Genomic DNA, 13,666 nt, shown 5'->3' on the forward strand with positions numbered 1-13,666 from the left:
TCTAAATGTCCACTGTGCGTTCAGCCAGGGGGCGGTAATGCGCCTTAACATTGGTTGCCAACCAAGAAGAAGAAGAAGCTGTGAGCCAGGAGGGAGGGGGTGAGTGAGTCCTGAGTGATTCGCTTACGCTTACGATTCAGCACAGGAGGGAGGGGGTGAGCGAGTCCTGAGTGATTCGCTTATGCTTACGATTCAGCACAGGAAGGGAGGGGGTGAGCGAGTCCTGAGTGATTCGCTCGTTCTATGATTCAGCACAGGAAGGGAGGGGGTGAGTGAGTCCTGAGTGATTCGCTTACGCTTACGATTCAGCACAGGAGGGAGGGGGTGAGCGAGTCCTGAGTGATTCGCTCGTTCTATGATTCAGCACAGGAAGGGAGGGGGTGAGCGAGTCCTGAGTGATTCGCTTATGCTTACGATTCAGCACAGGAAGTGTTGCCCTATCATATATGTATGTGCTCTTAACCTGAAAGGTATAAATACGGAAGTGTGTGTGCAATAAATGATGGCGCAGAGGAAGGTGTGTCCCTCTGATGTAAAACTCTAAACAACGTGTGTATGGTTTATTCCTCCGTGAGATATGCGAGTAACCCCGGTATTTCTGCCCTAAAAAATGGAACCTCCAACAGGTTATGGGCCCAGAAGGGATGTGGGAAGCCGGTGGAACCGTCTATGCTTCGACGGAGACGAGAGAAACTATGAACTGTGGGAAACAAAGTTCCTGGGATACCTGCGGCTACTTGGGCTAAAGGCTGCCATTCTGAACGAGCCCGGCGAGTCGGAGGAAGAAGACAAGGACTTGGATGAAAAGAATGAAGTAGCTTATGCAGAGCTAATCCAAGTATTGGATGATAGAAGTCTTTCACTCGTGATGAGAGATGCCAAGGATGACGGACGAAAAGCGTTGGAGATTCTGAGAGAGCACTACGCCGGTAAGGGGACACCACGTGTGATTAGCCTGTACACGGAGCTAACGTCGCTACAGAAAACTCCCAGTGAGAGCGTCACAGACTATATGATAAGGGCTGAGACTGCCATTACAGCTCTGAGGAATGCAGAAGAGACATTAAGTGATGGACTGCTTATTGCAATGGTGCTAAAAGGGTTGCCTGAATCTTTCAAGCCGTTTGCCATACATGTAACCCACAGTGACAAAGCAATGACATTTAGTGAATTCAAAGCTAAATTAAGAAGCTACGAGAGCACCGAAAAGGCCACATGTTCTGAAGACAATGTGATGAAGGCAAATAACTGGAAGAAAGAGAGAGACAATGCAGAAATAATATGTTACAGCTGTGGAAAAGAGGGTCATATAGCACGTGAGTGTTACACAAAGACCGAAAGGAAAGAACAAAAAGTGAAGCAGTGGTGCGGTTACTGTAAAAGCTCAACGCATAAGGACAGCGACTGTCGCCGACGAAAGAAGATTACTGCTAAACACGTAACTGATGCAGAAGATCATAGTTTCGCGTTCAAAGCCAAAGACTGTGGAAATCAAGGGCTGAAACAGAGAGGCCTAATGGTTGATACAGGGGCCACTTCTCACATTATTACGGACATTCAGAGATTTAAGAGTTTTGATGAGACATTCACACCTGGAAGACACTTCATGGAATTAGCTGACGGAACGAGGACGAGTGGGGTCGCACTGAAGAGGGGAGATGTGGAGGTCTATCTACAAGACAGCGAGGGACGAAAGGTGAAGGCGACACTGGAGGGAGCACTTTACATTCCCTCTTACCCGCAAGATATCTTCTCGGTTCAGGCGGCAACGGCCAAAGGAGCCTCAGTAACCTTCAAGAAGGGCTGCAACCAGCTTATCCATAAGAACGGGACAAGGTTTAAGATAAGTGAATATGAACGCCTATACTATTTGAACAGTGTTACATCTGATCATTATGTTGACAACGACGAATGCAATGGCTGTCATGATGTAGAAACTTGGCACAAAATCCTCGGCCATTGCAACTATGAAGACTTGGTTAAACTAGAGGACATTACCGAGGGTATGAAAATAAAAGGTAAAGCTAAACATTACCAAGACTGTGAAGTGTGTACAAAAGGCAAATTTATCCAAACCAGGAATAGAGAGCCTGATGAAAGAGCAGAAGAAGCATTAGAGCTAGTGCACACTGACTTAGCTGGACCGATAGAACCAGAAGCTAAAGACGGGTTCAGGTACACGTTAGCATTTACTGATGATTACTCAGGCACAATGTTTGTGTACTTTCTAAAGGCTAAAAGTGACACCGTAAAAGCAACTGAAAAGTTTTTGGCAGACGTCGCCCCCTATGGGCAAGTAAAGAGAATCAGATCAGACAATGGAACTGAATTTACATCTAAAGAGTTTCAGACATTGTTAAATAAAAACACGATAAGGCATGAGACATCAGCGCCGTATTCACCTCATCAGAATGGGACTGCCGAGAGACAATGGCGAACACTTTTTGAAATGGCACGGTGTATGTTGATCGAAAGTAACCTGCCAAAAAGATTATGGACTTATGCTGTTATGACTGCCGCAGTAATTCGTAATAGGTGTTACAACAGACGCACAAAGCAAACCCCTTATTACATGCTGACAGGAAAGAAGCCAGACATGTCGAGGATGGGGATTTTTGGATCAGTTTGCTATGGTTACGGGCACAACAAAAAAAAGTTAGACGCAAGATGTGACGAAGGAGTTTTTGTGGGTTACGATAAAAACAGTCCGTCGTATCTAATCTACTACCCTAAAACAGGACGAGTTCTTAGACATAGGTTGGTCAAGTTCCTCACTAAAAGTGTAGTTGAGCACCAAACCCAGACCACTCAGGTTGATGACAATGGAGATGATGATTTGACTCCAGGGGACATCTTGAAGTACCCCGCTAGAAAGGACAAAACAGGGAATGACCAGAGATCAGATGAAAGTATGATCCTGGAACCTGAAAGTGACATTCAGGACAATGGCATAAATGATGCACAAAACTCAGACAAACAGAGTGATAGAACAGAGTCTGAACGATATCCCAAACGAAACAGGAGAAGGCCAGATTACCTGAAAGACTATGTCCAAACTGCAGAAGACGACCAAACATCACTGACTGTAGATTACTGTTACAGGGTGATGTACGACATACCAAAGACTTTTGAAGAAGCTATGCAGTCATCGAACTCTAAGTGTTGGTCAGATGCTATGGAAGATGAAATAAGATCCTTGAAAGACAATAATACGTTTACTTTAACCACGCTGCCAGAAGGTAAAAATGCAGTGGGGGGGAGATGGGTGTATGTGATAAAAGAGAACCCAAATCAGACTAAAACATTTAAAGCAAGATATGTTGCTAAAGGCTATAGCCAAGTTCAAGGCATTGATTACAAAGAAACCTTTTCGCCGACTGCAGATATGACGTCAGTGCGTACGCTGATGCAATTAGCAGTACAGCACAACTTTAAACTCCATCAAATGGACGTGAAGACTGCTTATTTGCACGCCCCAATCGATTGTGAGGTGTATATGCAGCAACCAGAAGGTTTTGAAGTAAAGTCAGACACAGGTGAAAAACTGGTCTGTAAACTAAACAAATCACTATATGGTTTGAAACAATCTGGCAGGAACTGGAATAAGATGTTACATGACCATTTATGTGAAAAAGGTTACAAACAAAATCCTGTAGACCATTGTGTATATTCCAGACAGACAGCGAGTGAGACAGTGATTCTTATCATCTGGGTTGATGATGTAATCATAGCTGCCAACGGTGAGGACGCTATCAGAAACGTGAAACAAATGTTGGATGAGAAATTTAAAATGAAGGATCTTGGTGAGCTCAAACATTTCTTGGGTATTGACTGTATACAAGAGAACCATGAGATAAGACTAAATCAGACACGGTACATCACAAAAATCCTGGAAAAGTTCAAAATGTCTGACTGTAAGCCACGTTCTACTCCTTGTGAACTCAAAAATGATTTTGGTGCACATGGTGAATCAGTTGATTCAGGAAAATATAGAGAATTAGTGGGCAGTTTGATTTACTTAATGACATGTACAAGACCAGATTTGAGTTGGATAGTGAGCAAACTGTCACAATCCCTGTCTGAGCCAAAAGAGCATCATTGGACAGCAGCAAAACATGTATTACGTTACCTTAAGGGGACACTAAACAAAGAGCTGTGCTATAAAAGGATAGAAGGAAACCTAAATCTTATAGCATACAGCGATGCAGATTGGGCCACAGACTTGAGTGACAGGAGAAGTACAACGGGTTATTGTTTTGTACTATCCAAAAATGGGCCAGTGATCTGCTGGAAAACCAGGAAGCAAGCTACAGTAGCTTTGTCAACGTGCGAGGCAGAGTACATGGCGATGGCCGCCACAGTACAAGAAAGCTTATACCTCTCACAGCTACTTAATGGCATGGACATTAAAAGGCAATATTCACCAGTTACCATTTTTGCAGACAATCAAGGTGCAATTGCATTGTCCAAAAATCCTATAAACCGTCAAAGATGTAAACACATCGATATCAAGTATCACTTTATTAGGTCTGCTATAACTGAGAAGGAAGTACAAGTTAAGTATTGTGCAACAGAAGACATGGTAGCAGACATCATGACTAAGTCTGTAAGTAAAGTGAAAATAGATAAATTTACGCATATTTTGTTTGGAACATAAAACGTTGATATGTGAATATCATGTAAATATGTAATGTATAGTGTTAAGAGCAAGTGGGGGTGTTGCCCTATCATATATGTATGTGCTCTTAACCTGAAAGGTATAAATACGGAAGTGTGTGTGCAATAAATGATGGCGCAGAGGAAGGTGTGTCCCTCTGATGTAAAACTCTAAACAACGTGTGTATGGTTTATTCCTCCGTGAGATATGCGAGTAACCCCGGTATTTCTGCCCTAAAAAATGGAACCTCCAACAGGAAGGGAGGGGGTGAGCGAGTCCTGAGTGATTCGCTTACGCTTACGATTCAGCACAGGGAGGGGGTGAGTAGCTCAAATGTGTTGTTAGCATGTTAGCAGCGCGATGCTACTCTGAACCGAAGAGCTATTTTCTTGATGTGAGCTTCTACTCAGGGTTTTTTCTTCCAGTTCAGAGCAGAAATGCTTTTGTTACGAAACTGGCTGTTGTCCCCCCCCCCCCCCCCCCCCACAATTTTAATTATAAGCTAGATATATTTCTACTAATGGAATTAGTTTGCTAACAGCAACAGGGTTGAGTCAGTGAGTCAGTTGGGCTTGTGAATCATGATTCACGAGTCAGTAAAGTGATTCTTGAGTATTGAACGATTCGTTCACAAATCGAACATCACTAATCCACACCCACCGCCGCGCTATGCATTCTGGGATATGTTGGGCCACGAAGTCTACACCGCCACGTCCTTAAAATTCAGGGAAATGAAGGATGCATTTGAGGGCCGCATTTCGAGCAGCCTTCGAATTGGGACAGCTTTTGTCGCTTCGACGTAATCGGCCTTAAAGTGCGGCCTTTAAGGCTGCAGACCCCGAATTGGGATACAGCCCCTGTGCACGACAAAATGCTAACTTCCTGTTTTAAGACCGGCTGTAGGGTTGTACATTTCCGGTGTTCCAGACGCTCTTGGATTAACTGGATTTGGTCGAACAGGTGTGCGGCAGACTTGCGTTTCAGGAGCTGCTACCGACAAACCAGCAAAAAAACGCCAAATGTGTCATCTGTGACACTTGTGAGGTTGTCTCAAACACACTCCGTCAGTCTTGATGCTGTTGAACAACAAAATGTTTAAAACTGTCGCGAGTTTACCTGGTGATTGTCTCATGCACGACGCGATGGCGAAAACAGCAAACAATTAACACCACGCCGATGTTGTTCACAGGACAGAAAGAGTAAACGAGTCGTTCCCTCGCACGTTTTATTTCTCCGATTTCAGCGTTTTTGCTTCACAACTAAAGCGAGCAGTTTACTTTGTGCACTAACATGGACTCGAGTCAACCAGCGCCACCTCTGGCCAAGTGCCACAGCCTACAGCCAGATCAACCTGTGACACACATCTGCACCACGTTTGAATTCGTTTCAGGCACAACACATTTGTACCTTTCAATTGTGTCTGTTTGTGCGTCATGCAAATAAACCTTTGAAATGAATGAAATGATATCATGTGTCTATTTTTGGCCCACATTTGTAAAAAATTCCAAATTATATACACAAAGTCATAGGAATCACCACCCCTGTTCATTATGATTTTAATATTTTTGCCCATAAGAAAAACGTCTTGAACAAATATGACACATCAATATTTCATTAGTGTTGTCACATCACATCCTGTAAGCATAGTCTGCCTGTCTCTTTTCTCTGCAAACGAACATTTTAGAGGTGGTAGTTCTATACAGTCTGTATAAGTGTGGTTAATCCAAAAAACATTTGTAAGGAGATGGCAGTTACTGTGAATTTACAGCAGTTACACAGTGATTAGTAATAAACAGTCTCCAAAACTTGCATATGATCTTCAATTTGGAACCCATCTACTGACTATCACATAGCATAGTTGATCTGGCTGTAGTCTGGGAACACTCACCACCAATGTTCCCTAAGCTGCCACGTGCGCAATTGCGCACTGCTGGCACGGTCTCTGCGCACAGAAAATCTGCGTTGCCCACAAAAAAAATCTAACCTGAATTGAAATTAAAATTAATACTGATGATTAATACTGAGGTTGTTTGGTTTCCCCGATGTATGAATCCTGCCAATCCTCCTGCACTTAACAGTGTACACCATGTTACTCTGTTTGTGTCGGGGGACCCGATCCTTGGGGTGGACCAGTTTTTGCCGCAGCGTGTTTTGGGGTTTAAAAGCCACAGAGACCTGATGTTTAGAAAAAATGCGTCTCAGCTGCTCTGATACTCCTGACACGTACGGGATCACTACAGGTTTTCACTTAGGCAGCGGTTGTTCTTCTCTCCTGGATCGGCTGGAGCTTTCTTTAGGAGCCTTCCCAGCTTTGTGGGGATAACCACATTTACTCAGGGCCTTCTTGATGTTCTTCTGCTTCCCTGGCTGCTGTGTCAGTGGGGATGGTGTTCGCTCTGTGTTGTAGCGTCCTGATGACGCCCAGTTTGTGCTCCAGTGGATGATGAGAGTCAAACCTTAAATACTGATCCGTATGTGTAGGTTTACGGTACACGTCAGCTTTTAGATGTCCCCCATTACTGATGGAAATCTCACAGTCTAAGAAGGCTAACCTGCCACTTTTCATATCCTTCCTGGTGAATTTGATGAGTTAATGTGATCCGTGAAATGTGGAACGTCCTGAGATTTGATTTTCACCCAGGTGTCATCCACATATCTGAACCAATGACTTGGTGGTGTTCCAGGGTAGGTACTCATGGCCATTGATCAGTGGTCTTTGATCAGTGGGTTTTGGGCGTGGTTGTTGATCAATGGTCATGAGAATTTGCATAATTAAGATTAAGGAACTGACCAGTCATTATGCAAATGTACTGTTTATAAGATTGAAACCTGCAGTCAGCTGAGACTGAAGACGTCACTTGGATGAGGGATGAAACGTTTCTCCCACAAAACGCTACGTCCAGATGCACAGAATCAACCTTTGGAGATTTACTTACCTGGATGACTGAGCATGCATCAAGACAAGGGAACTCTATATACAAATACTGAGAAATTTCAACCCTTTCTCTCTTTTGCTCTGAGGTGCGAGGGAAAAATATCGATAAGTCGATGAACATCATCTACAGACATATTCGGTAAATGCCCAAGACATCTTGAGAAATGTAAATCGCCGCTTGATTCGTCCATTTGGTTGACCTTTTTTTTGGAAAACCCGACCGTAAACAAGACGCGAATATCACACTGGAAACGAAGCCCTACAGGAGTTTCCCCACCGGAAGTAGCATATGCTAAGGTGCACATAGTCTATATAGTGGGAAATCCACTCAGCGACTTATTGAATCGTTTTTATGTAGGTCTCCAATGTCTTAAGAAATTAAAAAACAATAAAGAAAAACTTTACCAGCAGAAGATTATGTTGGAATAGATTCTCATGTCACAGCACCATAAAGGTTTCATTTTGCTTGTTGGGCTATAGGGCAGCAATTCTCAAAGTGTGTGGCATGCCTCACTGGTGGGGCACAAATTACCGGAAAAGTCATGTGGAACAAATGTTTGTTTCCTAAAAAGCCGAGAACATGACATCACCTCTTCACTCTTCTTTCTCTCTCACACACAAACCTTCATACAACATGTGACTTTTTGCACAATACAAAGTCTTTTGCAAATTTCTATTGTACTCTTGTTCCTGCACTGTCTTGTGTCTGTCTCGTTCTGTTCTGTCCGGTGCTGCACCATTTTTGTTTATGCATTTTTTGCATTTTTTGCACATTGCACATGTGGTCCTGTTTTGATTGTCTGCTATATGTAATATGTAGCACCATGGTCTTGCAGGAACGTTGACCACTTCCTGTTTATTCTTTCTACCTTTTGTTAACATCATAGTCAGTTTTACTAATACTTCCACGTGTACTATTGTGAAAAACAAACACTACAGGATATATAATATATGATCTGCAATAATGGATACCATGCACATCAAAGATAAAGTCTTTGACTTCTTTTGTTAAGAACGTTTAAAAGTTTGGAGTCTTCTCTCACCCCCATTTTCTGCGACCTGCTGGAGCGGGGGGGCTAGGAGGAGTTGGCCGTTCATCTGTGGTCTGGAGTGTGGAGCCTTCCTGCTGCTGCGGAGTCGGGGCGGTCTGCCTCCCCCCACCGCAGGGAAAAGGGTAACACCACCTGGGTCTGGGTGCAGTTCCCCCCTCCAGGGGCAAGGGTACCTAGACCCGGTTTGTAGAGTACGCTTGGGGAGTGTGATCGTGTGTACAGCGTCTCTTTATGTCTGTCTCCACGTTGGTTGAGTGTGGAGTGAGTGCATATGAGAGCATGAGGGTGGGAATGGATGTTTGTATCTGTGTGTGCCTGTATGTCTGTGTCTATATGTCAGGTTGGGTATCAGACGCCACCTCTCTGGGGACATCTCAGGCCCTCCAAGGTTTGGAGGCCTATCTCCACCCACCACCACTTCCCCTGCCGGTGGCGGACTCCCTCAGGTGTCGGTGCGTTGGTGGTTCTTTGTGTCCGGGGATGGGCGTCCGGGTACACACCGGCTCACTCCTTGGCGGCCGCTTATCGGGGCCTGGAGCCTGGGGCTCGCTCGGGCCACTTCGGAGGTGGGGTGCCCCCGGCCTCTCGGCCTGGGGCTCGGTCACTCAGGCACGGCTGGCTGCCGGCGGAGCTCACGGGCGCGTCACTGCAACTCCCCCTGGCTTCTGCTCCGCGGCTGCTGAGTGAGCCCTCATCTGGGACTCTCCTCAGCTCTTTCTGGGACAGTGGCGCGGCTCTGTTGGTCTTCCTTGGTCTCTTGTGTTCTGGGGGCCTCTGGATGTCTGGAGTTTTGATCTCCTCCATACCTGCTTCATACCCTGGAGGATGGGGCTGTGGCCCCCCCACACCCTCTAGCAGATCATTACATGGAGAAACCTTTGGAATGCAAGCGCGCTGATCCACACAGGTATGCACACAGGTGTGCACACAGGTGTTCACAGACGCGGACTACAGCTTTCTTGGCTGCTGCCTCAAAGCACATTGTGCGCTGTCTATCTTGCGTGCTGCACAATATCGTTTATTATTTAGTATCTACTGATATCTACTGCTAGCTAGTTTATTGTGATGGTGCTGTTTTTTTTATTATGTTGCTCTTTGTTGTTTGCTTTCTCTTCTGTTTTTTTTCTCCATACAGGTGATCCAGGTGTTTTGTTTTTTGTTTGTTTGTTTGTTTGTTTTTTTCTTTCTTCCCCCCCTTCTCACCGTCTCTTCTCCCCTCTGGTTTTCTTTCTCTCCCTCTCTTTCTTTCATTCTTTCTCCCTGTCCTATCCCCCAGTCATGTCTGTCCCGTTTGTAGCAACTGAAAATAAAATAAATTCATAATTATAATAAAGGTCAATCAAATGGACCAATATGGCAAGACCATGATGATCCACTTGGTAAAATAAATCCGCTTGGCATCTTTCTTGGCCTTAAGACAACAATTCTGATGCTAAAGATCCAAACGGGACACACAGAAAAGAAAGAAAGAAAAAAAAAAGAAAAAAAAAAAGAACGTTTAAAAGTTCAAGTTGAAGATATCACATTTTTCACCACCAGAGGGCGGTGCTGCACTGGATGAAGCAGTGAGGACAAAATGCCACAACTTTGCACACAAGTATATGTCAGAAGTCCAGATGTGAGCCGCTGCTTTCTGTGGCTCGTTGGTCTAGGGGTATGATTCTCGCTTAGGGTGCGAGAGGTCCCGGGTTCAAATCCCGGACGAGCCCTAAGTTTTAATCAATTCAGTTAAAATGGATTATTTGAGAATAGAAACATGACTTTCTTGCAACTTTTCAAATGGACAAAGACACAAAAGAGTCTGCTGCCTGTGAACTGAACTCCTGTAAAAAGCTGTACTCAAAATGAGATGTTTGAAGACAAACGCTATCAAAGCAAGTATAGTAAGTGACTGCACATGAACTGTCAAGTCAAGAATTACCGTACTATCAAACTGACAGCTTGTCTTGTGACAGTGCGTTAATCAGAATGCATCAAGAAATTTCTCTTTACTCGGTAAATAAGTGTTTTGTTTAAATAGCAAGCAAGCAATTTATTTATATAGCACTTTCAGATCAGCCCCAAGCTGAACACAAAGTGCTGTACACTTGACATGCCAAACATGATACATTAAACAAGTTAAAAAAAAAAATATATAAAATAGAGAAATATTTTTAAAAAATAAGATGACAATTAAAATAACATTTAAAGTAATAAAATTGGCACAAATAGCAAAAACAATAATAAAATTGAATAAAATGATAATTAGAATTGCATTTAAAACAATAAAAATCATGGCATTAGATTAAAACAATAAAATCAGGGTCAGACTGTGTCATAAGCCAAGGAGTAAAAATGGGTTTTAAGACGTGTTTTAAAAGTGGACAGTGAGGGGGCCTCTCTAATGTGCTGGGGCAGAGAAGGCCCCGCCCCCTCCGAGCTTCCTCTTGGACCTGGGTACCTCCAGGAGCAGCTTGTCAGCTGACTTGAGAGACCTGGGGGTGAGTAAGGATGAAGAAGCTCAGAGAGGTAAATTGGGGCAAGACCGTTTAAACATTTAAAAACAAACATGAGAATTGGATATTAAAATCTCCCACAATAAGAACATGATCGTAGTTGGGTATAATCCCAGCTAGAAATTCTGAAAAGTCATTTACAGGGAGTCCGACACAGCGGCCTCAGATTGTGGAGGACAGGGGTCACGGAGGAGCGGCGCGCCATCCTGGCAGACCACGGGGATGAGGCAGGAATCCACAGGGGTGTATTCCTGTCCCTTAAAAACTTTTTAATGTTTTTTGTATAATTACGTTTGTGCAACTGAAGAAATAAATGCTGTTTTTACACATCTCTAGTGAAAAAGGTACATAGATACCATAAAAATGCTACAGCATATAGTGGGGGCGTCTGTTAACGAGATGAAGACTTATAACGTTTTCCACCAGCAGAGGGTGGTGTTGTACTGGATGAAGCAGTGAGGACCAAATGCCACATCACAACTTTGCAGGATTCACACACAAGTATATGTCAGAAGTCCAGATGTGAGCCGCTGCTTTCTGTGGCTCGTTGGTCTAGGGGTATGATTCTCGCTTAGGGTGCGAGAGGTCCCGGGTTCAAATCCCGGACGAGCCCAAAGTTTTAATCAATTCAGTTAAAATGGATTATTTGAGAATAGAAACATGACTTTCTTGCAACTTTTCAAATGGACAAAGACACAAAAGAGTCTGCTGCCTGTGAACTGAACTCCTGTAAAAAGCTGTACTCAAAATGAGATGTTTGAAGACAAACGCTATCAAAGCAAGTATAGTAAGTGACTGTACATGAACTGTCAAGTCATCTGTCAACTGTCAAGGACGAGCCCTTGCTTTTTTTTATCCCCTTGTGTCAAAGTTAATTTTGTGATAATTGAAAAATGTATTTCTTGTAACTTTTCATGCAGCACACACGGAGACACACAAAAGGCTGCTGCCCGTGAACTTTGCAGCTGTAAAAAACTTGCAGTCTTATTTTTATTCATTTTTATTTATCACATTTTCAATATCATATTTGCTTAGAATAGCATAGCATCTTTATTTATAATGAACTTTACATCCAACAATGTTGGCCAACGTACTACAAATATAAACAAAGAGAAAGCAGTTTACATTACATATAGAATATCTTAAAATTGAAAAATAATATGATTAATAAGAAACATATGAAGAGACATCAACAAGTCCTGCTGCTGTAAGCCAAAGTAAATAAATATGTTTTAAGACGTGATTTAAAAACAGATAAGGAAGGTCCTGTCTAACATGTAAAGGCAACTCATTCCACAGTTTTGATGCTGCCACAGTGTTGCACAGCAAACGCCCGATCCCCTCTGAGCTCACGATTAGTCCTGGGCACGCTCAGGAGGAGCTGGTCTGCCGACCTGAGGGACCGGGAAGGTATGTATGGATGAAGAAGCTGAGAGAGGTACAGAGGGGCAGCATTAGACAAACATTTAAAAACAAATAAAAGCAGCTTAATAAATGCACGGGCAGCCAATGAAGTGAATATAAAACTGGGTGATATGCTCGCATCTACGAGTGCCAGTTAAAAGACGTGCAGCAGCATTCTGAGCTAGCTGCAGTCGACAAGCAGGAGATCGACTCACCCCAAAATAAAGAGAATTACTTCAAATTGCTGTCATGCAAGAAAGTGCTTAATTTTGGTCAGCTGCCTCAGATGAAAGAAACTAGACCTCACCACCAATGGTCCCTCTAAGCTGCGCGCGTGCGCAATTGCGCACTTCTGGCACGGTCTCTGCGCACAGAAAAAAAATCTAACCTGAATTGAAATTAACATTAAAACTTTAACAATTCCGTTCTGCAGTGTTAGTCAGTGACTGGCTGCTCCCGTATGGGATCAGAACGATGCCACCTATGCTGTGGTGTGCTGGGGGAGCAGCACAGCAAAGAGGGACTCATCCAGGCTGGAGAAACTGATCAGGAGGGCTAGCTCTGTGGTCGGCATGAAGCTGGACACTCTGGTGACAGTGGCAGAGAAAAGGACATTAAAGAAACTGCTGGACATTATGAACAATGCTGGGCATCCTCTGCACACGGCCATTAACAATCAGAAGAGTCTGTTCAGTGACAGGTTGCTTCTCCCAAAGACAAGAACTAACAGACTTAAAAACTCCTTTGTCCCACACGCCATCAGACTGTTTAACTCCTCTCTGGAGGGGAGAGGGAGGGGAAACAGGAGGACAAAGGAGGGGGGAACAACTAAGCTGTAGTGCCTCTTCACCTCACTGTGCAATACTTTTTGTAAATAGTCAACAGTGCAATAGACTCAATACTTGAAATGTGCAATTCACTTGTATTTTTATTTTTATTCCTATTTATTCTATTTATCCCCTTTGTATATTTTATTTATATTTGTCTCTGTATTTATATATATGTGTGTGTGTGTGTATATATATATATATATATATATATATATAAAAAAAACACCCAGCGCGCCCCTGCGGGCGGTTTATCCTTCAAGCTCGGGTCCTCTACCAGAGGCCTGGGAGCTTGA

The 13,666-nt window shown here is 43.5% G+C and overlaps 2 non-coding genes across 2 annotated transcripts; both read left to right on the forward strand.

Annotated features, from left to right (window-relative positions):
* Positions 1-10,281: 10,281 nt before the first annotated feature.
* On the forward strand, positions 10,282-10,353 carry trnap-agg (transfer RNA proline (anticodon AGG)). Its single transcript has one exon. It is a non-coding gene; the product is annotated as a tRNA-Pro (tRNA).
* Positions 10,354-11,680: 1,327 nt separating this feature from the next.
* trnap-agg (transfer RNA proline (anticodon AGG)) lies at positions 11,681-11,752 on the forward strand. Its single transcript has one exon. It is a non-coding gene; the product is annotated as a tRNA-Pro (tRNA).
* Positions 11,753-13,666: the final 1,914 nt, after the last annotated feature.

The sequence above is a fragment of the Rhamphochromis longiceps genome, linkage group LG7 (genome assembly GCF_057381845.1).
Source record: "Rhamphochromis longiceps isolate RC_006_pf linkage group LG7, R_longiceps_female_GT1.1, whole genome shotgun sequence".
In the NCBI taxonomy this organism is placed as follows: Eukaryota; Metazoa; Chordata; class Actinopteri; order Cichliformes; family Cichlidae; genus Rhamphochromis; species Rhamphochromis longiceps.